Here is a 25,367-nt window from a genome sequence, read left to right on the forward strand (position 1 = left end):
ATTTTTTCCTTTCTGGGTAAATAAGCCACCTTCCTGACTGACATGAATTAATTGGTCCCCTTCAGAAACAAGAACAATGATAGTTTAAGGCATAGCTGTGCCTATACCCATGTTTTTAACTCTACTAATCAGCACGTATGTCCCAGCAGACCTGTGCAGGGCTATACATCCCATTCACCTCCAACACTCAAGCAGCCTCTACATCCAGTGGAGCTATCTCAGGCACGAAGGGGGGTGGGTGGTCCAACACTAGCAGAGCCACAGCCACAGGGAGGGAATTAATGGTATACAGGTAACACTACCAACCATCTCCTAGGGGAAAAAAAAAGGTCTCTGTTTCCCCTTGTTCAGTAGTGCAGGGTCATCTAAAAAACTAACAATATCTGACTGTCAGCTACTCTTTCAACAGGAAAGCTTTTGTGCATTTTGTATGGCTGAAGATGTATATTTTTCTGTTACTCTGTACACTATGTTCTCTGATTTGTATTAAGATAAAATATTGCCCTTCATTTGGCACTGATTTTGATGGCTTTATCTCAGCTTAAGCAGTTTGTTTGTGTGGAGGCTGGGAAGTGATTGCTGTGAGATTGGGTTTCCTTCAGAGTTAGCTGCTGCTCTTTTTCTAAAATGAGAGTTCTGGAGAGCTTTGTAAGACTGTGTCTTGCAGTGTGAAGGTATAAAATGACTTGTCTACTTTATATATGCTGGGACAAAAAATTAGCATTAGGCTTCCCATTTAAATCCACCAAACACAACACTTTCTGGTTGCCATAAATTGGGTCAAAATACACAGCACAACTGTTAGGTAGAAAACCACATTACAAAATTTAATCAAGTGACTCAACATGAGCAGTGGGCACAAGGAGCCACATAATCACACCTGGACTGTAGATTTAAGGGCATTCCAGTGACTTTTCTGGGTAATCAGGTATGACTTGTATGCTGTCCACCTGCTAGATACAGTGCCAGGACACTTCTGTTCCTTTTGTTTTAATGCCCCACTCCATCAATCCAGGGTTCTTAAAAATTCATTAGGAACATTAAATCCCTGTGAGAAAATTGGAAAGGAGGGGAAAATGCACAGACAGAGAAGAATGCAATTTCCTATTATTCTTTTCTCACCACTTCCCAGAGAGTATTGGTGAGGGAGAAGCAGCAGCACATTTTGCCTATGTCCAAGTCACAGTGAGCATTTTAAAGAACAAATAAAAGAAAATTGTAACTAGAAATGCTGGTTTGGGAGAGGAAAACAAAGTAAGGTTGAGAATTGCACAGTGCTGACTAGCTCAATCTGGTTTTCTGCCTGTTAGGTAACACTCAGTTGTGTTTGAACTAGCAACAGTTTCACAAAGTCATTGTCAAAGAAAACCCAGAAAAAAAAACCCCAACCAAACAAACAGAAAAAATCTGAACACACCCTTCAGTCATACTGATTGCGATGGAGTGGACTTTAGGAACCCCACAATATGCCTTCAGGTTTGGGGGCAAAACAGATCCATGTTAGGACTGTCTGGTCACTTAAAGCAAAAGCCTTTAGCAAAACTCAATGCCTGAGTCAGACTAGCCTACAAGATGTTCTGGCTCATAAGCAGTCTATTAGTTTAATTTTTGTAATGCATCATTTTTGCTCCCATTGTATAAAATTTCTTCAGCTGAAACAGTCAGAACCAGAAAACAAGTAACATGAACCACGATTACTTTATACGGCCAAGTCTTTATAGCTGAGGCATGCTCTGGGATAGCTGAAGAAGGGCAGAGATTCCTCCTTCTTCGGTTCCCACCAGGAGAAGAGGGAAAGGCTCATGTGGCTGCTTAGTTTTTGTGGGACATTTTCTACAGAACAACTCCAAGTATGTTGCCTTGTCGTGTTTTAGTGTCTTATCCACTGGCTGCCACCGTTTCCTATTCTGCAGTATAATGGAGCTTTATTAAAACTGTTTTACTGAAATCAAACTAAACTTTTAACTGTGGAATGTCATCATCTTGTTTTTTCTTACTACGTACCTTCTTCAGCCATGCTTGAGCGTCTCAGTTTTCACATCCTCTGAAGAAACACTTCTGCCTCACCTCTGGTTGGGAATGACAGTGTTAGGACACCTGTTACCCAAAACTGCTGTGAACAAGACAATGTTAACATGAACATATTGCAGAGGGGCAGATATTACAGATTTGCTCCGACAATTTAACTTTACAGGTGTTAAAGGATACTCTGCCTGAAGGTATGTCTATAAATAGTGCAGAAGTATCTGAGCTAGCTTTAAGCTTGCATTTGTAGTTGTGGCAGCATGAAGCCCAGCACAGACTATCATTATCATGTACATTGACATGTGTAAAGATAATGCATTTGAACAGCAGCCTTCTGAAGCATGGTCTCCAGAACTGGTGACAGAAAAGGGTGGCTGAAAGGATTTTGTCTCTTCAGCTCTCCTGGGAAAGGGTTCATCTCATCTAACATAAAAATGCTCAGTTCTCACCTGGTGAGAGATCAAAGGAACTGTCTTCCGGAGGTGCCTCTGACTTAAGTGTCTACCTTCATACTGATTAAAGTTAAGTGAGATGAATCCTGCTTTCCGTCCCTCTGGTTAGGTCTACATTGCAAACCCTTGCTGACTCAGCTGCATCATCCAGGGTTCAGCTTTGAGGTACGGTTTGTGATCGGCGTAGCTGTGCCAGCGAAAACCTTCCGTGTTGGGTGTAAATAAACTGCCAGAAATATCCTTTTGTCAGAACAGCTTTTATCCCTTGTGGGAGAACAGAGAGCTGGGATAACAACTGGCAGTGACATAAGCGCAGAGGCTTTGCTATAGTCATGCTCCATCTGGGAGTAGCTGGTTGATGAAACCTCCTGCTATAGCCACGCTGGCAAAGCTATCAGGGATGGCCCCGGCTTTTTGCAGTGCCCCGAGTGATGCTCCGGCCCCGTCAGCAGATCCCAGCTTTTCAGCGTGAAGTCTCTAAGCAGCGGAATGCAATGTTGTCATGTTTGGGTGATTCCAGCAAAATTTATTGGCCATTTAAATAGCTATGCAAGGAATTAAATATTTTCTCATTTTGCGGTCTCATGGAAGCCAACCAATTGTGCTTTGTTTTTTGTGTGGCTCAGCTGTTTCCACTATTTTGTTTTAAAAGGAATAACTGAGTTTTCTTTAGAAATGTTGGTTGAGATTCCACACCTCTCTCAGATCCTATTGTGTGTGCAGACTTTTCATGTTTCACAGACCCTGGAAGTGCAAAATTTGAAAATTAACTCCTCCAAAGTTTCAGTTCATGGCTTCACTCTCTTGCAACAGGATGCCTACATGCCCATTTGAAACAGAGCTAGCAATGCAGTGAAATGTTTCATTGGAGGCAGCATCATGTTTTGTTTGAACTGTTTACAAATAGCCTTTGCTTTTATTTATTATTTTTCTGAATACACTTCTGGTTCATTTGCTACAAAAAACCTACTTGTAATTATGAAATGGAATATTTTTCTTTTTTTTTCTTTTTTTTTCTTTAATGTCCTGATGTTCAAGGAGTTTGCAATAAATATACTGAGACTGATCTGTAATTGCATGTAAGATTAGCCTCACAACTGTGTTTTGTAAAGTTAAGCGCCGTAAAAGAAGCTGTAGATGATGTGGAGAAGGAGGGAAGATAGAGAGTGAGTGGAGGAGAAGGCTTCTTGGGCAGCTGCAGCATTGAGTGGTGGGTAGCAGCTTTAAAGCATGACTGCTCACACCATTTTGTTTCACCTGAGTAGCAGCGTGTATCATCAGGCAGTGTATGATGGCATTTTGTTGAAAACATGCCTAAAGAGAAACTTTTACGGCTCCGCTGTTTACCTGTTCCTGTATTCATGCCTGCAATAAAAGAGATGAAAAATAAATCACAGAGTCTGAGCAATTTGTAGTCAAACCAGTCATTTAGGAGGCAAGGGGCGACATGCCAATTAAAGGAAACATCTGCTTGTTAGGAAAGTGGATCTACCATCATATAAAAAATTGCAATGCAAATCAAAAATGAAGAGATAATTTCTTCATAAAGCCCAGAGGGTTTTCTTCAGCTTAAAGTTGCAGTCTAGTGTTGTAGGGTGCCAATTGTCTGTGGGGTCATTAAGTGGGGCACACTTTGCTGAACACCAGAGCCAGAAAACATTGGCAGGATCAAGGTAGACAAACACAAAACTTGGCCAGCTTTTGGGCTTTCATCTAGGGCTCAAAAGGCAACAAAAAGTATTACTGGAGTGGAAGGGGTGGGGAAGAATGCTCCACACAGAGCTGAGAGACACCAGGTTGTTAAACTGCTCCATGGAGGAAAATTTACAAACATATTCACCAAAAAGACCCAAACTAAGCCTGTTTACTGTATTTGTTTTCCAAACACAATTTAAAAATTTCACTCCGATTTTTGCCCTTGATTTTGCCTTTCTTTCAATGTCTAAATGAAAAGTTGCTTCAGAATGAAACATTTCCCTTTCCTTCAAAGATCTCTAAATCAGAGATTTAGAGACATTTTGACATTAACTTTCCCAGTGCACTTAGGAAATTATATCCCAGCAATGTTCACCCCATTTTCTGAGGTTGCCAAAACTCTGGATTCAGATGGAATCTGATCCCAACCCAATTTCTCCATCTGGATCTTCTTCTATTTTAATTCTCTATGCAGGGAAATCAGAGGAGCAACAGCTCAGCGTTCTTCCAACTCTACTCAATTTATACCAAGAAAATTGATTATCCAGACAGCAAACCTAGTTAATTAATTCTCCTTAATAAAGATCTCTGCTAAAGAGCAGTGTTCTGAGGTGCAGTGTAATGAGAAGCTGTGCACTAAAAGGTCGGCAAATACTCTTGTGGAATTCGGTTGCAATGGAGAGTGTGGGGACGTCAGATGTAAATCTGAACAATCTTTTGGGTCATTATCAGGTGAGAAAATACTCTTGTGGAATTCGGCTGCAATGGAGAAGTGTGGGGACGTCAGATGTAAATCTGAACAATCTTTTGGGTCATTATCAGGTGACTGATCTATGATACTGAGTTTGAAGTCACTGAGATTGATTCTATATCTCTGGGGACATGCTTTCTCAAGCAGAAAACAGACTTTTCATGCAGGCACTGTTAAGTTGGGGCAGGGGGACAATAAGGCAATGGTTTCAGCCTGTCTGTGGTGCAAAAATTCTGTGGCAGCAAGGGGGTAGGAAGGCACCCATCAGGGTGCAGACACAGGCAAGGGGAGGGAACCCCAAGGCTCATGAAAGACAATGGCCCTGCCTTTGCCAAGCACAATGAAAACTTTGGGTCTGGTCAGCACTGGGATCCCCATGCCCAAATGCAGCTTGACCTGAAGGGCAACCCTGCAGCAAACCCTGAGTCACGTTTGGTTGTGACCAGATGTGCGGGAGGATACACCAGGGAATGAGGAAAATAAAAGACCCATAAAAGACCAAAAATGCCCTTTCCCAGCCATCCCAGGACAGGTTCATGGGAGCATCCCAACTTCTAGTGTCAGATGAGGAGAGTAGGCTTGCCCTTTTTGTGAGAAGCTGGAAATAGGAGCAGTTTAGCTGTGGCATCAGATGAGTTTGACAATCCTGACCATTACAACTACATCTTATGTGCTGCCAGTAGCACATGTGGCCTGTGAGGTGTCTCTTCACCAGTCTTTAGGGTCTGTGATGGTCAGGAGAATAAGGGAAAACAACAACAAGAAGAAACAACAGCAAGACCAGCAACACCCCATCCTGTCACCTGCTGGGCAGCCTGATGGCAAAGTATGGCCTGAAACATTATTTGCCTTTTTAGTTTATTTTAAAATTACAAATACAAAATTGTCTCATTACATAAGCAATATGCAATTGATACTAATTATGTTCTTTTTAATGAGTATTTCTACAGTGTGTGTGTTTGCTATATAATGCCAGTGAGTGCTCAGCTGTGTCATCAGAGTGGCATAAAAGCCACATGGATCTTTATTGTTTCATGCAGTGATTATTCAGTTCTTCAAGCAGGGAGCAAGTTAACCCTTCTTCATTGTTCTTCCTCTGCCTTTTATTAGCAAACTCTTCTGGAAATCCAAGAAAACCACAGCAAAAATTATTTACGTAAAAGATATTTGGTCAGTCAGCTTAGCATTCCAGGTACTCCATGATGTGAAGAACTCAAATATCTTATTTTTTTAATTATTTGCCTTGCTGCTCTCAAAAACAATAAAAAACCCCCATTATTTCTGTGCTAATTGTCTCATGCTCTGCTCTGGCTGCTGGCCCCCTTCCAGCATTGCCAGGCTTGACAAGGGCATAAGGTGGTGTGGCATGAGACAACAAAGACTGGGTGGGGTTTTTTTGGAGGGAGGAGTGCTAATAGCACCCAGCACTTCTGTCCTTCTTGGAGTGCATTTCTTGCTGTGGCTGACTCAACCTCTTCATTCTCCAAGGTGGGATGTGCACTGCTTTGCTGGGAGCTGAGATATTTGCAGCTCCATGGCCACCCAGTGAGGGTTTGGGGCTGTTGAGGCTGAGAGCTGAGGTGCTTGTGTATGTAAGAGGCACCAATAAGAGCTGAGGCTCTGAGGTTTTGGAGGCTGCCTTGTGCCCATGCTGTGAGGCCACAAATAGATGCATGAGGCTCTGGGGAGAAAGGTCAGTGTGAGCCACCCCTCTACCTGAGTGTGCAAAATTAGGGATTTAGTGGTAGAAGCATCACTGTGAGACTGATTACTCCTCCCTCCTGCAAAGGCATTTCAAACTTGTGCCCTCCAAAGCTGACCAACCCCCACAGGACCGGTGTTTGCTCAAGGAGCAGAGCGAGGTGTGCAGCAGAGCTGCAGCGGGCGCCTTTGGCAGTGCACGAGCTCGCTCTGGGTGAGAACGGCAGTGCCCTTGTCACAGTGGCTCCCAGCTCCCTTGTGGCCAGGCCAGGATGACAGCCCCTGAGAAGCATCTCCGCCAAGGCTGCCGACGTATGAAGACAGGGATGGGAAGTGCTGGAGCTGACAGCTCTGCAGCCCAAGAGTGCTCCCCTTTTTCCACTTCCAGCTCAACATGCCAAGGCTCAGTGTGGGTTCCTGACAACTTGCCCTGGCTGTAGTGAGCCACTGGGAACAGAAGGTACCTCCTCTAATGACCTGCCTTGCAGCCCCTTAGTGCCTTTCTAGGCCACCCTGCCAATCCTCCTCCCTCCTCTGCTTGGTACTCACTCCCAGACTGCTTCATGGGTGCCTGCTTCCTTTACCCTTGTGAGCACCCCTTCCACAAAAGCACCTCTGGCTTTGTTGACTTTCCAGTTGAAAATCTTTTGCCTTTTTGAAGGCCAGTTCTTGCTTTCCCTGATGCTCAGAAGGTGTTCCTCCACCAGCACTTTTCCACCTTTCCTCTGTGTCTCACTCATCTCTCACCTCCCCTTCTGCTGTCCTGGGTCCAGTGTCTAATCGGCATTAAAGCACAACGAGTTTTTTGCCAACCAGGAAATCTCTGTGAGATGATCTCTCATTAGAGACCAGCTAGTGAGGGTCTGCCATCAGCCAGGGCTGCAGGAGCTCCCATCAAGTCCAGTAAATTCCTGTGGGTACACTGCTCAGCCTCAGTGACTCTCCTGCATACTCCATAGCACCAGAGAAGGACACAGAGAAGTGTTAAAGAGAGGATATTATCATTTGCCCTACCCTTGAAGTGAGTGATTTTGCTCTCATATTTTGGATTGTTAATCTTCATTTTATCAGCCAGGCCTTAGTAAATGGAGGCACCCCAAAGAAGTGTGACAAAAGTCACCTTCCTTCCATAGCTCACTCCTTCTCTTTCTCCTTCCCTTTTTCTCCTTCCCTCCTTTTCTTTCTCCTTCCCTTCCTCCCATGCTTCTTTCCTTCTTCTCTCCTTTCTTTCTTCTTGCTTCAGACAGGGTATTTTTGCAGCCTCCCTGTCCTCACAATAATCCTACATTGTAGCAGTGACCACCCTTTTATCCCTTCCTACCACTGAGGTCTTTGGCTATGCTGCTCCATATTGCTGTGCTAAACTTTGAAGCACTGGAAAGAAATGGGGGATGTGGCAGGAGAGGGAGGTGTCTCCTTTCTTCACTCTCATTCTACCCTTGTGGGATTCCTATCTCCCATCCTTCCCCAGCAAGACAATTCAGGTTCCCTCTCTGGAAAAACTGGATTAGTGCAGTGACTCGAATCCCTGCACTGCCAGTCCTGTGGCCCATCCTTGGTGCCTTGAAACATCTTTCCATGCAGGAGTGGTCCCCAGCAGCGCAGCTGTGCTGTGGCCTGCCCAGCCCAGCAGAGCCAGACACCGACCCCGCACTGCACCCAGCAGATCCCATCACAGACTGCAGGGGGCTGAGCAATGGGTTTGGCAGAGGAGAACGTGCCGTGGTGGGTCTCAGCAGCCTGCTCCTCAGCTCCTAGCTGTGTGCATTACCTACAAGTTCAATGGCAAAAGGGCCAGGCTCCACTTTCTAGGGACGCCCTTCTCCTGAACAAAATCTTTGCGCAGTGCTGCAGTGTCCAAGGGCCTCCTCTGCCAAGCTGGTGTCCAAGGGCCTCCTCTGCCAAGCTGGTGTCCAAGGGCCACCTCTGCCAAGCTGGTGTCCAAGGGCCTCCTCTGCCAAGCTGGTGTCCAAGGGCCTCCTCTGCCAATCCCAAACCATTGTTCCCACCAGCTCGCACAGCCCTGGCTGCACTGCAGTCTCTGCTTGAACAAAGCTCCTGCAGGAAAGCCTTTGCTTGCTTGAAAACTCTTCCAAAAACATTGTATCCAGACCCCAGGGAGGAGCTTTAGGACATGCAGGACTTGTTCCCTGCAGCTGTGGGTCAGCTCAGGGCAGCTTCTATCTCCATCAGTGACCCTTGGGCATCCCTGTTCTGGCACTGCTGTCTCCAGTGGGGACAGCCTGGAACAGCTCCAGGTCTCCTTTGTCATGACTAGTCCAAAAGTCCAGTTAGTGTTTTTTATGCTCATATTGGTAACATACAGAAAGTAACTTAAAAGAAAAAAAGATGCTTCAGTAGGTCAAAGGGTGTGAAGAGATAAATGTAATTGCAATAAATGTAATTGCAGTAAATTCAATGTATTGAAAGATGTTACCGTTTAATTAAAAGTATATGAATTATGCATGTATCCCTTCCACAGCCTTACTGTGTGGGCTTGAGCAGTAACTGAGTACATTCAGCTCCAGCTGCCACATGAAACCCACGTCTGCTTAATTTCTCCCTCACACACCTAACACTGCCAGATGAACTTTTCTAGGAGTAAACAATGACATACATGGGGGTTATGTAGAGTCACCTTTACCTTTCCTACCCTTGGGCACCTGAGAAGGGACATAAATCTTACCCCACCAGTGTTTCCCTGAGAGCATGGAGACTGCCTTTTGGGCAAATTTTACAATACCAGGTTTTAAACCCACATTATTTAGGGATGCAGCAATGGATTGGACTACCCATACCATGGGCCTGTGCAGGCAGTAGCTTCCTGCAGCCTTGGGGCATAAAATGTGTGGCCCATGGGCTGGATGGGAACTCCAGCAGCCTGGCAAGGATGGGACAGGAGAACAGGGCTTAGTGGTGGCTGAAAAATCGCAGCACCTGCAGCTCCCCAGAGCATCCCATGGCTGGCACTGCCACCCCCACCCTCAGGTGCTCAATGTCACCATCAGGTGCCTGGTGCTCAGCTTAGCTATACACCCACTTCGTGCAAGCCATTTCATTCATATGGAAGAGTGACTTTTTATAAATGCTGTGCTGTCTTTCTGGGAACAGAAATTCTTCCCCATCAGGGCAGACTTGCCCTTTGCAGCCCTGCCGAGTCCATCCTGGCAGACTGTGCCCAGGGCTGTGCCAATAGTCTTCTGCTAAAGGCTGCTGCCTTGTCATATCTTTGATTATCAAAGGAGGTGGAGTGAACTCTCATGAGGGAAAACAGATCCCATTAGTGTTTGTGGAAATTTCAAACCGGCTATTACGAAATTAAAACAGGAAACAAAGTGATTGGAGGAGGAGGGAGACACCTCTCCCTAATCACTTAATAGAGGCCCATACATCTCCTTAGAGCTTGCAATAAATCAGCCTCATTTTAACCAGATGTGCACATTAATGAAATCTGAATCCAAATGTTCATCTCTAACTAATTTACTGTAGATTTGTTCCTCATTTCCATGCCTTATGGAAATGAGAGTAAATATTTTTTTTGTTGTTGTTGATTGTCATGCTTTTATACAAGCTCTGCCTTTTTTCTTCTAGGGAAATTTTGGCCTTGGTTCAGCAAGACACTCACACATGACCAACTTCAGGGGGAGACTGGTCCCCGTGGCCTCCCTCCAAAATAGCCAGGAAAATTCAAACAGTTGCAGCAGAAGCACTTGCCTGTGCTGTGTGCTGTGCCAAGGCTTTAAACCACAAGATATTCTTACCAGGCACATTTGATAAGCTAGGCTTGGCTGTTTTCCTGCACGCTTTTTGGCTGATGACAAGAGTAATACATAACGAAGGCACGAAGCTGCAGCCTGCTCTGAAAAAGATAGCAGAGTTATTTTCTTCTCTGTGCCTGCCATGTCAGGGTTTGACAAATCCTCAGGGCTGAGCTTTGCCTGTTTGGCTCTGCAGTGACTCGGGAAGCACACAGATCCTGTGTGCCATCCACTGTGCCAGGGTGGAGACAGGATGTGGGGCAGAAATCCTGGGGAAGAGGTTTGTCAAGCACCATGGGGTAGGACAGCTCAGCCAGAAGACAAAAGGAGTCTGGGGATGGAGGGATGGCTGGGGGAGTTGGGTGTCTTCAGGGACCAGGCTCCAGGAGAAGGAAGAGCCAAAAGCATCTAAAGCCCAAAAGAGATTGTTTACACTTTGATATTTTGCTGGGGAGTGCTAGGGGGTGTGTGCCCTGTTCTCTGCACTCTGAAGGCAGACAAAGTTGCAGAAAGGCAGACAAAGACTGGAAACTGTGATGGAGCTGCTGTTTTTATTTGGTGGTGTCCCTCTCCTGATTAAATCTGTATTTCATGTGCCAGTACCAGCGTGGGTCCACTGTGAGTTCTGGCTCTTCTAAGTTTGAGGCTGCCTGCAGGTTGCATCTGAATCTGGATCCTCATCAAGAGGCTTTTAAGGATAGTCTGGGATATCTTTTTTGAGCATTAAATAGACAATCAAGATCAAGATTGGATCTTCTTCTGGTGAGGAAGAGGAGACATGGAGAGAAGACTGAGTATGTATTCCACAAACTGAATCTGTGGGTTCTTCTCATGCAGATGTGAGCCACATGAAAATGTATCTGTGGCTCCTGGCCTGCACAGACTGGAGCGATCCAGCTGTCTTCATTCCCTTTCCTCCTTGGAGCAGGAGCTATAGCATAACAGTTATGTCTGTTTTCCAGCAAGGGAACAGTGGGGAATGGTTGAGTGGGGGGTGGTTGAGAGCTGCCTTGAAGTATCTTGAGTAGACTTGAGCCACTGAAATTGAGCATTTCTCAGTGGCAATAAGAGTTAAAATGAAATGCTCAGCAGTAGCCAAGCAAAACCGCAGAGTCAGGGCAGCCCCACTGAATGGGCTTTCCTTGCTTTCAGCTCTTGAGAGGCAGGGAGAGGGCTCACCACTGAAAACACTGTAAAATAAACAGAAAATATTGGTAGCATGGGTAACTGCATAGGAACCTATTAGCTCTGGGGGCTGAGCTATCTCAGCTGAAAGTTTCCAGGGTCATGGAGGCTGATGTGAATCCCTCTGCTGTGGGCACAAGATACAACAAGCTTGTTCAGTGTCTGAGAAGAATAAGGCTTTGTCTCCACTCTGAAGAAACCCCACCACTCAAAACTGACAGAGTTCTCATTTCTCCTTAGAAAAAAGACCTGAGGGCTGGCAAATCTTGAATAATGATGGAGACTTCGCAACCTCTCTGGACAAGCTCTTCCAGTGCTCAGTCACCTGCACAGTAAAGAAGGTCTTCCTCATATTCAGATGGAACTTGCTGTGCATCAGTTTCTGCCCACTGCCACTTGTCCTATTGCTTTACACCACCAGGAAGAGCCTGGATCCATCCTCTTGGCACCCTCCCTCTAGATACTCACAGACATGAACGAGGTTCCCTGTCAGTTATCTTCTCTCCAGGCTAAAAACAAGATCCAGAACAGAGTTAGTGAGAAGGCAGTAAGGCCTTGCTATAGCTTGAGTAGTTTCCTTACTCTGTGAAGGCTGCAGTCATGGGATTTTTGATGTTAAAATCCGTTTTAATTCAAAGGTGATATTTGAGAAAATGTGTTTTTTAATGATACCAAGGCCTCTCTGTTTTAGCACTGGTTTATGTGCCAGTGAGGCTATAGGTTAGTGGAGAAAGAATATCGGCTGATGCTCATTACTGTAGTGCTACAGCTCATTTCTTACCACCTTCTATAACAAAGAAATGCAAAAAAAAACCCCTTAATCTGCTTTTTTCAAACTGTCAAAAAGCCATTCTTCCTGCTTTGTTTGGCTTTGTTTTTTGTGAAAGCCCAGAAGTATTTATTACCTCCAAAACATATCCTCAGAGAAAGGGAAGAAGTGTGCTGGTGGAATGGCTGTCCCGATGTGATCTGTGACACTTTCAGGCATCCTGGAGGAAGGGTGAAACAAGTTGAGGGCATCCTGTAGCCTGTCCTGGCCAGCAAAGAGAGAAACTGAGGCTGCTGATACATGCTGGATAACAACTGCCTGCCTCTGTATGGTTTAATTCAAACAAATTCAGAAATATGGGCCATGATAAGCTCAAAGGCACAAGGCCAGCCAGCACAAGGCTGAAGAACAGAGCTACAGCTGGACAGTAGACACAGTCCCCAGGGTGTGAACAAGAAGAATGGGCATCTTGGACACCCAGACAGGACAGGTATTTTCTCCAGGCAAGGATTTTTTCCTGTTGTCTTCTTAATGGACTTGAAAAGGACTGTAATAAAATAAAAATGGGACCAAGAAAGATAGGTGGAAGAAAAGAGATTAATTTAGAAGAAATAATATTTTTTTAGGGCATTTAGACAGTTCTGAGTACCAACTGGCTGAACCCAAATGATTTAATACTGTTTTTTCTCAGCATCATCTGATAAGGTCATGTGCAGCATTTCATTTGGCACTGGTAAAAAAATACACAGGTTCCAACAAGCTCATATTTTGCTCTGAAAATCAGCACCACAAACAGCTCTTGGTTTCTAGTTCTGTTCCTTTTGAGTCCATTATAACCATGATAAATGGTGCACAGCAATTTGTGTGAACCTGGACAGGGGAGGGGGTGACTCACAGCAATTTTATGCCACAATGCCATACATATCACAGCAACAGAACCAGATGAGTAATCTCAGATCTTGCCTTCAGGCAGCTTACTGGTTTATCTCACAGATCTCACTGCAACAAAATGTCAATGTTTTAATACCTTTGACATTTCTTTAGGTTCAAGAGACAATAATGAATCTTTCTTGGTTACTTACTAAGAGGAGATTATATCAGCAAAAGCAGCTAATTCGTCTTATCCAAAGAGACAATATTGGAAATAATCTCTTTTTTCACTAAATGTAAGAGTAACCAGCATTAAATAAGAGCCTTTTAATTAACTAAAGTCATCAAACAGCCCTCAAATAGATTTAGTTTCAAGCAGTGACTAAATAGACTTAATGCCTAGGAACCATCCAAGCACCTCAGGTGGATCCTGCCTTTTCTGTTCCTCCAGACATGTACGCCCAAGGAAAGGCTGCCTGTAATGCACAAGGCAGAACATGGCAGTGCTCAGGGATTGGTAAGCAAGTTTTACCACAGCTGATGCCTGCTGCCATAAGCTGGCACAGCTCTATTCAGCTTGTGGCCTGCACAGACACCTTCTAAGGAACAGTAACAGACAGAGCCTGGTGGAAATTAGCATATTTCATCAAGTTTCTGAAGGGTGAAGGTAGAGGACTAAGCTGCCAAGGAAAGCAAGATGATGCCTGTGATTTAGACCTGCTTGGAAAAGCTGATATGAAGTTTATATTATAAATAGCTATGGTGATGCAGATGCTCCTCACTTGTAAAAAGGTAGATGCTGCTCTGAACCCATAGAGATCTATAGGATAAAATACACATATCTAATATTTTTAGTGAAGGGTGATCTTGATCTTTGAAGATCCCTGTCAGGCAGCAATCTCACATGGTAGTTGCCATTCAGCATATATTCTCTGGCTCAGACAGGGCACCTACACCAGGGCTGTACAGATGGGTGCTTGCATGGAGATGTCCCACCTTATCAAGCAGATGCTTGGTTATGCAGCTGCTTCAGCATTTTCAGTTCAGGTAAGGAGATGTTTGATCACTTTCAACACCATGAGAGGATAAAATGCACTTTGAAATTGCTCTGCTCAAGACATCAGGAAGAACACTGGCATTTTCAAATTGATTTTCAGGTTTTGCAGTCCAACAAAAGGCTTTTTGCGGAAGCTGGCCAGTGAAGTCCCAGGGACAAAACAATGGAGCTGTGCTATCACAGAGCTGTGCTATAAACCAGAGGTAGCACTGAGTTGATGTGTATGATATATTGTGATATATGCTCCTTCTGGATCTTCCAGTTGAGTCAGTATTTGTTTGAAATGAAGAAGGATTCACAGCAAAGACATTTTCTGAAAATCTGAGAAGTGCAAAGCAATAGGAGCATGACAAGCAAAGGACTCAGCAACCTCTCTGGATGTAGTAAGATCAACAGGATACATCCTCAGAGTCACCACAGCTGTACCACTGAACAGCTTCTCAGCTTGTGAGAGGTGCTGCTTCACACTGGCAAAGCTCTGTCAGATCCCTGCCCAGGATTAGGTTCTTAGCTAGCTGCCTTAGCTCTGCGTGGGAGGCTCGGCGAGGTTTCACGCATGTCCCATATGCTGCTCTTCCTCTGTAACCACTCAGGTCTGCGAATCTGCCTGAAAACAAAGTGAACAGCAGCCCTTGTCCTGCTAAGGACTGCCTGTTTCCATTCAGATGCCATGTTTCTGCATGAAGCATCTCTGCTGTGGCTGCTTTGAGAAAGTTTTCTCTGGTCCTATTAATTTTTTCTCTATTCATCATCATTGTGAGCTAAATAGTCAACAGCTATCTTGGAGGGAAGAGGGATTCTCACAGCAGACAGGACTTAGAGCTCCTAAATTAGGAAAGGAGAGAGGTGCATTGGTAGCACTCTGTATCTCCTGAAGTGTCATCTTCCCTTTCTGGTACTCACAAGCTTAGCCGAATAGAAGTGCATGGTACTATTTTGTCTGCTTTGCCTTCTGCAAAGTAGGTAGGCTTCTTTTAATGTGGTTTACTTCCAAATTCACAAAGAAAAAAAAAAAAAAGAAAAAAAAAAAACAGCAAAAAAGAAAGTGTGTTTTCTGCATGACATGACATTTTTTTCTACAGCATCTTCTGAGATATCAGGAAAATTGTGAGAAGAAAAATTTTCCTTTTAAGTTTTTTCACTATTGCTTATGGTCAGAAAATGTAACACTTGGGAAGTAAAAATGTAGGCTTTCTAAGTTTTTTGTTAAAATACAAGTGAGACTGTTCACTGCAAGCTAAAATATGAGCATGAATGAGTCTTCTCTCAAAGATAATTTTAATTACAATGTGATTCCCTGCAAGGAAAAAAATGTTTTTGCTGTTCTTTTATAAGGGATTCAAATAGAAAAATAAATTACATTTTGTATCACTTTCCCTTTAAGGTGATTGAATAGGGGGATGTTTTTAATTATGACAAAAAATCTCCATGTTAATAGTCTTGATTAAAGGGGCTTTTAAATAGCTTATCTGCCTGGCTACATTCCATCCTAAAGCTCTGCATAGGAAAATGCCTTTCATGTTGAATTTAAATGCTTATTATCCCTTTGAACTCTGCCAGTCCACTCATTTGAAATATTATTCTTCCCTTCCAGCCTGTGGAGTCAGCTCACCAAGAGATCTTGGTAATGTCATTCTCTGGGGAGCTGTGCTGGTTAAATTGAACCTTAAGGTAGCAGCTGGGGCTGGTATTTCAGAGCTTGCTGTGACCTGCTGCTACATTTCAGGGCCAGCCCTACAGCAGGGACTTGCAAAGTCTTTATGGATACATCACCTGGAAAAATGAAGCCTTCATCTCACCTGTGAGCCTCCTGTGGCAGTAACCACTGATAGGTAATGAATAGAGGTCTCAGTTAAAGGCTGCTTTACCCCTGTGGTACCCTCTGAGCAGAAATCCGTGGGAGGAGAAAGGGAGGCAAGATGGGCAGGTCCCTGAAAAACCACGCTTAGATGTGAATAATATCTGGAGAAGAGATTTTCTATAAAGCCTCCCACTCTTTTTCCCACTGATAACTACTGTAAATGTTGTCTTCACTTTCTGCTTTCTTCTGCCACATGCTGAAAGCAGAGCAGTGTGCAGTGCAGCTGGAGTCACTGTACATGGCTGCATCCAGAAACGCTTTCCTTTTACTCACCTGCAGCACAGTTCAGGCACCTGACAAGGTCAGGTTAGGTGAGCATTCTTCTCCCCTGAAGGATACACAGCTGTACAAATAGGGACTGCAGGTGCTTGCATGTGTTAGGAAAAGCAATGACTCTGCTCATGGATAAGGAATGACACAGTTCCCTGTGGGCAATCGCTTCACTGCTGCCCGGTCATGGAGGTTTGAAGAACTAATCTGTAAAAAGAGACTGATGTAAGCAGATGGGAACCACAGTTCCAGAGCACACAAAGCCAAAGGTTTGATCCCCTGCACAGCCCCTGAATGGCCATCCTATTTGCTCCTCCTGGTAAGTGGAGAAGTGAAAGCACTTCATAAATGGATCAAAATACTCATGCTCTTGTTCGTGCAAGCATCAAAGGTTTCACTGTAGGTTTCTTATACTGGAAGGGCATGCATTTTGTTATTTCTGCTGGCCAAGCACACCTGATGAGCTGGAGCTGGCAGATGTGTGCTGCTGCCTGTCATGGCTGTGCACACACAGAGGAAGTTCTTCTGTCTGCAAAGGTTCAGTGGAAGCGGGTGGGTTTCCAGGGGAAGAGCAGCCAGGACTGAAGAGGAAAGTTTGGGGTAAGAGAAGGGGCTGAGGGTTTGCATCTGTTCAGGCTCTCTGCCAGCCCCTTCTTGGGTCAAACCCTCCCAGTATGGGACAGATAGAAGGAAAACAGCACGAGGAAATGAGGCTCCTGATGATAGGGAACAACCACAGAAGAAAAGGGAAAGTGATGTGAGCATCAATGGTTTAAACAAGGATCAAGGAAGAACAAATGTTTATTTTTGCAGTTGTGCCTACATGCTTGTTAAGCTAGTGCTTGTTGACACAGTTTGCATTGTCTCTGTGAGCATCCCTCAGTCCCATGGCCAGCTGTCTTGCTAAATGTTTTACATGAAATACCTGTAATAGTATTCCCGTGTGGAATGGGGCAGAATGACTCTATTAAAACAACAGTGCTGTGGAAGAGCTGGAAGAGCTCCATTTCCCCTCAAAGATGAAATGTTCCCTTATGAGAAACGCAAAATACTGCTGGGTCTTTTCTTTAATCAGAAAAGTAAAGTAAAATAGTCTTCTACTAGGAAATTGTGACTTAGCTGTAGTTCTGAAGGTCAATTTTATAAGCACAGGGATGCGACTGGAAGGATGTGTGCAAGTCTTTAAAAGTAAGTGGTTAAATATGCTTTTGACAGTTGTCCCCAAAGCAGAGCGCAAATAGAAAAGAGAAGATAAAAATAAACATTGCTCAACCCTTTCATTCATTACAGGCTGTCAAACAGGACAGGTGCTGTGGAAAAACCCATGTGTGACTGTGTCATTAGAAGCTGAGTCATCATGCGAGGGCAGGGAGAGGGGTGGAGGGGCTGGGGTGACTGCGGCACCCTTAACTTAACATGGACTGATCTTTAGAGAACAGCTGGTCAGAAGCAGGAGCTTCTTGTGCTTTGAGAACTTTCTTCAAACTGAGAATCAAAAGTAAAACTTTCCCATGGATAAACACTAAGCAAAGTATCCAAATCCCCTTTTCTGATGCTGTTAAACTCTTTTTGGCACACAAAATAAATATGAATACAACAAGCAACAGTATGATGCTGTAAGTTTGAACAAAAGTATAGAAACAAAGAAGAACTCTGATTCCCAAAAAATATTAGAAAGCTATAGCCTTAGCTATAGCTATAGCTATAGTTCTTGACTTTTACTTTGGGTAAAAGTATATTAATACCTCATTACGAAGGAGAGTTCTGATGAGTTTGAGGTTTTTTCTTTGTGTTGTTTTGGCGAATGTGAATGCTTCTAAATATAGTTCAACTAAATACTGAGACATTTCATGAGAAGAAGCATGGTTTACTATGGATGGAAAAAGCTGTGCTGTTCTGCAATCCCTAGTGCCACACACCATTAACTCTATCCTTGAGGGATGCCCAGAGCTGGGACTATGGCAGCATCCGGTCCTGCCTGACAGTTAGCATTTTGCCTGGAGCCTGCACAATTAAATCACGTCACCTCCTCAGACAATTGCACACTCTATCCACCTGCAATTTCTTCCTTCAGCATGTGGCCAGGGCACAAAAGGCCTAAGGGAGTGGAAAAACTAATTTCTCATGGTCCAAACGGATGCTCAGAGGGCAGATTTAAACTGTCTATATCACACAGTAAATACAGTTTAACTGCTCTTTCTATGTTTGGGTTCAGGGTTTGTGCTCATCAACTCTAACGGAGAAAAATGTTGTTGTCCCAGTGTGGCCTGAGCTTGGTAAAACTGTTGGGCTCAACTCAGCAACACTGTGACTGCCTGAGAGGAGTGGCAAGAAAGCCTCTGCTTAGTGCTCTTTTGCTCTTCACTGCTACATTTTTGGGTGGTTGACATATGTGACTATTTCACAATGGCAGGGAGAGGGCTCTGTGTACATGTGGGAGAACCGGCTGCCAGAACAGGGGAGCTTGTGTTTCTCTTCAAGTACCAGATTGATGTCTGGATTTTTTCCCCATTTCCTTTTTTTCCAATTGATGAGCAATGTTTTCAGTAAATGCTTAGAGACTGTTTTCCTATCTCAAATTGGCATAGCAACAGCATCAGAACAAAACTCATAAGCATCAGCTTAATGCCATACTGAAATGGCTTCAGAATTCATGACATGCTCTCATTTTTTTGAAGTGTAAGGGAAGGGACTACTGCACAGCACGGGCTGTTGGAAACCTTTCCTCCAGGCACATATTGAATGTCAGATGAAGATAAGCCAGTTAAATACTTATTTTTCATTAGTTTTATCCTTGTAAACATCTGTATGTAAACCAGTGAATTAACCCTAGGATATATTGCACACCTGTGCAGTAGAAACAAGAAAATGAATTCAGTATTCTTTATGGCTTGGGTCAGATGGCGATCTTAACTAGAAAGTCCCAACCATTTATCAGTGCTCCAATTTTTTCAGTTAATAGAAAAAAGAGGTGTAAGAGTGGCTAGAGATCCCCAGCTTCACCTCAAACAAGCATCAAATATGATAATTTTATCTCCACACTACATGGTATAAGTGTTTCTTAATCTTGTCTTTTGCAAAAGATTTTGCTCTGTTCAATAACACTGTTGGATTAGCATTCCTGTATCCTAGAATGTCTGGATAAATAAGCCATGCTGAGCTCTCAGTTCATTGATTTTGTGAGGAGTAAACCTGACCTTGCTAATTTAAATATTAGTAGCAACTTACATAAATGACAATATTAAAAATGTCTCTCTTTTTAACAGAGTTTACAAGCAATTCAAAACAATATATCCAGACTCTCCAAGGTTGCTTGCTGTTATACTACTAGCAGATGTATGGGATTTTTCTACATCAGAGAAACTTGTTCTACATTTAGTTTGTCCCTGCATCCATGGTTCAAAGAGTCCTATGCATCTTGTGGATGTTACCAAAGCCTGAAGTGAGGCTTTGAGAGGTACAACTCTGCTCCATTAGTGTGGAGTTCTTTGCTACCCAAAGCCTTCATTATAAGCAATTTCCCCCAGATTTATGTGAAGGAAAGAACATATTTTTTTCAAAGTCAGTGAAGCCACTGGTGCACCAGACTGGCTTTGCCATCTACAGATATGCCTGGTAGATAGTGACATGCAAGGAAGAAAGCTTGAGACAAAAGCTGGAATATGGGCTGGAATTTCTCTTCCTCGCTGTGTAACTCACCCTGCCGCTCCAGAAACCTTTTCCTTGCTATTGCTTAAGAGCTGAGAAGTCTCACTTGCAGTCCCACTAGTTTTCCAGTCATTTGCGTGTGCGCCTTGTTCACAATGATCAGCAGCGACGATCCCGGCTGCCTCGAGCTCCCCGCACTGGCTCTAAGGGGCTCCCCGGGCAGCGTCCCCTCCGTCCCTCTCCTGCTGGCAGAGGGAAAAGCCCAGTTTCCCGTATGTTTTCCGGGCACCTCGCCGTGTCTCGGTGCCGTGGTGCCTCTCTGCGGCGGGCGGGTGCCATGGCCAGCCCCGGCTCTCTCCGGGAGCTCGGGAGCGCGGCTCGGGGGAGATGCTCCGGCACGGCGGGCAGGCGGTGGGCACCATCTCTGCTGGCCATCAGGATACGTCCCCAGCCTGAATCGTCTGTCTCCTACGGACACTCTCGTCTGCCTCCTCGATTTCTTCTCTCTGCTCTGCCCTTTTCCCAGCTTTCCCTAAAAACGTCCCGAAGCTGCACTTGCGGCTGTAACGCAAGGCGTTATTGCCTTTGCGGGGGGGAGAGAGAAAGCACCTGTCCTGCAGCACAAGCCCAAAAATTAGCGTAGAGAGCGCTGGGTGTATTTGGGCAGGGGGCCAGCAGCACCAGGAGCAGCAGCGGGTGACCGGGATGCTCCATCCCTAAGCCAGACTCGGAGCACGTTCCCGGATCCTGCGGGCTGCTCTTCACCCGCACTCCAACGACTCCAAGAGACAGAGAAAACTGCCCTAAAGCCGGAATTTATTAATGGGTTGTTTTAAACAAAGCATACCCTCCAGCAGCCTGTACCCAGGAGGGGCCAAGACCTACGTGCCTCAGATCCCCTGGCTGCAGATGCCTCGGTCAGGACATATAGAAAGCACCTTCACTGCAGGGGAGTGAGCCAAAAGGAGCTCCTCTGCTGCTTTTTCTCACCCACTTATTTTCACCTAGAAGATAAGAGGTTTTTTGTGTGGTTTTTTTGGTGTTTCTTTTTTTTTTTTTTTTTTTTTTTTTTTTTTTTTTTTTTTTTTGTATTTGGACTGGGGAAAGGCTGTTCTAAACGGTTATTTTCCAACAGGAAAACTTACAGAACTTTTGTTGTAACTTTTCAGATGAATTCTCATGAGGGAACAGAGTTTCTCTCTCTTTTTTTTTCCCCTCATTTCTGAATTCTTAAATAATTAGGATAAAATGACATTGTCACATGTGGAATTAATTGAATTAATGCTGCTTAAACTCTTTAAAACCTTCCTACCTAAATGAACTCTTTGCTAATACAAGCTGAATTTTTCTGCTCTCCAGGCCAACTTTTGCACAGTAAGTAAGAGGTATTTATGCATAGGGTGCCCTCAGTGTAATGGCCTTTATTGTGAGTTCTAATAAAAGGCTGCTCTGTTTCTGCTCCTTATTAGAACAACACTATAAATAACCTCTTTGTAATGAGGACTTGTTAAAAAAAAGCAAAACATTTTGCTCTACAACCTCCTGGTGCAGATTGTGCCACCATCTGGTAGATTTGGCTTTCAGGGTAGATACACCTCCCAGAACTGCATTCCAGCTGGGGTAGCAAAGAGTGCCAGAAGGTAAAAAAATGCAGTCTTGGGAGAAAAGTTATAAACTACCTGATGTAAACCAACACACACACACATAAACACCCAAACAACCAAACAAAGCTGCAGTTTTAATATACCTTGGGAAGGGTCCGTAGTGCTTACTGAAGCAAAATTCATGCTGATTTAGTTCTGAACTTAGTCTTTAGATTGGTGTATGTTATGCTTGTGGAAAAGAGCCTGGAGACATTGTTTTTTCCTACATTAGATTAATTTTACAGAAAGAGTGCTGTTGTGGGCAGTAATGGCACAATCACTCTTGAAGCAAGACCAGATACATAACTCAGTGACAGCAGAAAATGAAGAATTCACCAGTGTTGAGCAAAAGATGATCTAAGGATCTAATGCAGTTTTTATTTGGATGATAGCATATTTAGAGTTTCTATTTTCTTGCCTTTCTCCAGAAGATCTGAAGCAATACCATGCCTCCAAAAGGCTCACTCATCTCTTTCATGAGCTGCTTTCATAAACAGCACACATCTGTTTCCTTTGTAATGCTTTGGTTTTTCTAAGGCAGTCACTTAGTTTTCACTTTTCTCATAGGAGATGTACTTCATCTATTGGCATTTGACATATTTCCCATCATCATTCTGTTTTGTATGCTGTGAAAAAGCTCTGCTTGCAAGAAATTCCTACCATTTTTTCTCCCATGTCTTAGTCTGAGTAACTAACACCACAAGCATGCTTCTGTAGAGTGATTAGCTAGAGCACAGGATAAATGACTCCTAATGAAAACTTATGATTCAACAATTTCTAAATTTATTATTGTTTAATAAAGGAAAGACCAAGATAAATGACTTGTAGAGTAGATACATTCCCCACATTGAACAAGAGTGTTGTAAGAGTTTGAGAAAACTGCATATGAATTACAAACTCTGGTTCGGGTTACTACAGATTTATTGTAAGAAAACTGCTGTCTCAGGAGTTGTTTGCTCAGTCAGCACTGATGGATACATACTAATTTTTCAGTAGATGTTGATTGGATGGAAATGACCAGGAGAACTATGATTTTTTTTTCTGAATGTCTGTTATACAAACTACTACTTATACCTGAAACTTTAATTTCTAGTCCAAAGGCCCCAAAAAGCATGAGCCTCCAGGGGAAAGGTGTACTGTGAATGACAAAAATAGCCAAGAAAGAAGGCACAGTGGGTCTCAAGGATAAGCTGGGGATAAATCAGTCCTGGGAAGACACCCACAGACTGAGTGCTAGTGCCACAGAATTGCCCAAGCTAGAGCAATTAACCATCCAAAGAATTTGACTGCTAGATTCCCCTGAGGCAGGAGACAATGGTGCAAGAAGTGGTGGAAATGCTCACATCTCTAATTCAGCAAAGCAAGAGGACTCCTGCTGCCAGAGGACTTCTAATCTGTGGTTCTCACACTGCTTGTTTGTGTCTCCTCTGAGAAAGGCATTACAAGCACGTGCAAGCTGAGAAATATGGCATTCAGAGAGATCAGGCATTTGAGGGTTAAGGCTGCTCATGCAATTGCAGTTTGGGCTCTTACTGCTAATGCTTTTTTTTTTTTTATGACAACCTCAATTACTTAATCAGATAAGGACCTTTCCTGCAGTACTGCTGGCAGTGCTGTTAGTTGCAGTGTAGACCTTTCTGTCTGGTGAAAACTGAAGGTATTCTTTAGAGCTCCACCTGTCTCAATGTGATGTTGCTTTCCATGAGCAATTGATTTTTGAGTAGAGACAACCTTCAGACAACCACAAGAGGTTCTACTAAGCAACCAAAAAAATCAGGAGCATTTTAGTTTTAGTTTTTAAGGGTTTACTAGAAGGAAGGTCAGTCTCCTAGCCATATATTCACTTTAGAAAATCAGTGCAGTTCCACTGTAATCACAGACAGATATTTCAGCTGCCAGATTTAAAATGATAGGTGTCATGTAGGCACAAACAATATATGACAAATATCCTAAGTGTTTACAATAACTGTGAAGCATTGCCCATATCACAGTGTGTTAAAGCCTGTTCCCAGGGAGGAGAAACCAGCATGCAGCTGACAGCTGCTCCCTTGCTGAGCAAATGCTTCTTGCAGGCACCACAACCCTCGGCTAGCTATTTCAAAAAGGGAGATGGGGGGCCTTCATCAGAGTTAATTATTGCCAGGAAGAATAAGCTGCAGCCTTACTTTCCTGTTAGCCTGATTTATAAAGGCTTTTCTATTGCCATTTGTTTGCTTGTTTTCCACCAGCCTGCTAAAGTTTGCCAAGCTCAGTGAGGCAGGAAGAAGGGACTCAATATTTTGCAGTTGAGCTTGACGTTGCTTTCCTATAGCTTTTTCCATACGCTACTGTGGAACATGTTGAATTTGCATGCAACTGGTATTATTTTTGCAACTTTTTTTTTTCCTCCGTGTGGCTATTCCTCTATTTGCAGTGAGAAATAGCATGCTGCTCCACCAGATTAAACCATGGAGATGTGAATTAACACCCTCCACTTGATGCAGTGAGCACACTCCAGTATGACAAGCCACCGCTCAGCCCACGGGAATGAGCTTATCCCTCAAGCCTAATGCAGCCTAGGTCTTGGGCAGTCTCACTGCCCCACAAAAAAAGTAACTCAGTACAGTCATTGATACTAAAGAAAGAAAATATTTAAATGGAGGGTTATTTTAATTTCCAGAATATTACTGTGTTCCCTCCCCCCTGATGTTTTCTCGAATTTTATTCCAGACTCTCAGAGGAGGAAGTGTGACCGTGCATAATAATATAAAAATTAAACTATAGTTATAACCAAAAGACAGAAATACAAGCCAAAGTAATGCAAGGGATGAAAGGCCATGGTTCCTCCAACTGGATACCAGAGCACAGCAAGAATGCAGTTGTATGCTTAATGCCTAGTTGCAAGCCCAGCATCAGATACCAGAGCCCAAGACAACTTTGGGGGCAACCTGGGATTTCCTTCAGTCCTGCCACGTTTGGAGTATATTGGTATTTCTGCAGTTACGTAGAATAAAATACAAAGCAAGAACATGCAATCAGATAGCAAACGCTCACTGCCATGGGGTTTTACCTGAAAACAATGTTAAGTCGCGCTGTGTCTCCAGTCCCATCCCAGAAGTCATTAAAAAGAATAGTAATAATAAAATAAATTTTTAAAAAATATATGCAAACAGTCAAGTTTGCCCGGCGGTTACTGAGCAGGATTTATCACGTCCTCTTGAAGCACATGCCAAGAGGCTTTAGTGAATCGAGGCCACGGGGGCAGCCAGGGATGGCTGGGTACTGCCCCTCGACGGCAGTGCCCGGGCTGTGGGAGCCATCCCCGCAGCGGGGTTTCTGCTGGGTGGGGCACGCTGTGGGATGCGGGAAATCAGTGATCCAGGGAAGGCCACCGCGCAACCCGTCAGCGGCGGTCCCTGCGGGAGGGCTCGGTGCAGCCAGGGCTGTGCCTGTGACCGCCCGCGCATCCCGCTCCCGGCGCATCCCTGTCCCGGCGCATCCCGCTCCCGCCGCTCCCCCGCGCATCCCCGCGCACACGCCGCCCCGACACCTTTTCCCCCCAACACCCTCCCAGGCCGTCTCTTCGCCCACCGCCGCGGTCCCTCCGGCACCGCCCGTCCCCGGGGCTGGATCCCCCCGGCCGCCGCCCCCGCTCCCCCGCGGAGCCGCGCTCGGGCGCCGCCGCCTCCCCGCCCCGCCGCCG

General features: G+C 44.4%; 1 long non-coding RNA gene across 1 annotated transcript; it reads right to left on the bottom strand.

The window, feature by feature from the left end:
* Positions 1-558: 558 nt before the first annotated feature.
* On the bottom strand, positions 559-20,227 carry LOC121362043. The gene is made up of 3 exons (XR_005956438.1): positions 20,094-20,227; positions 16,398-16,601; positions 559-3,842 (listed from the first exon to the last, which is right to left on the bottom strand). It is a non-coding gene; the product is annotated as an uncharacterized LOC121362043 (long non-coding RNA).
* Between the last annotated feature and the right edge of the window lie 5,140 nt (positions 20,228-25,367).

The sequence above is a fragment of the Pyrgilauda ruficollis genome, unplaced genomic scaffold (assembly GCF_017590135.1).
Source record: "Pyrgilauda ruficollis isolate IOZ18807 unplaced genomic scaffold, ASM1759013v1 scaffold116, whole genome shotgun sequence".
NCBI lineage: Eukaryota > Metazoa > Chordata > Aves > Passeriformes > Passeridae > Pyrgilauda > Pyrgilauda ruficollis.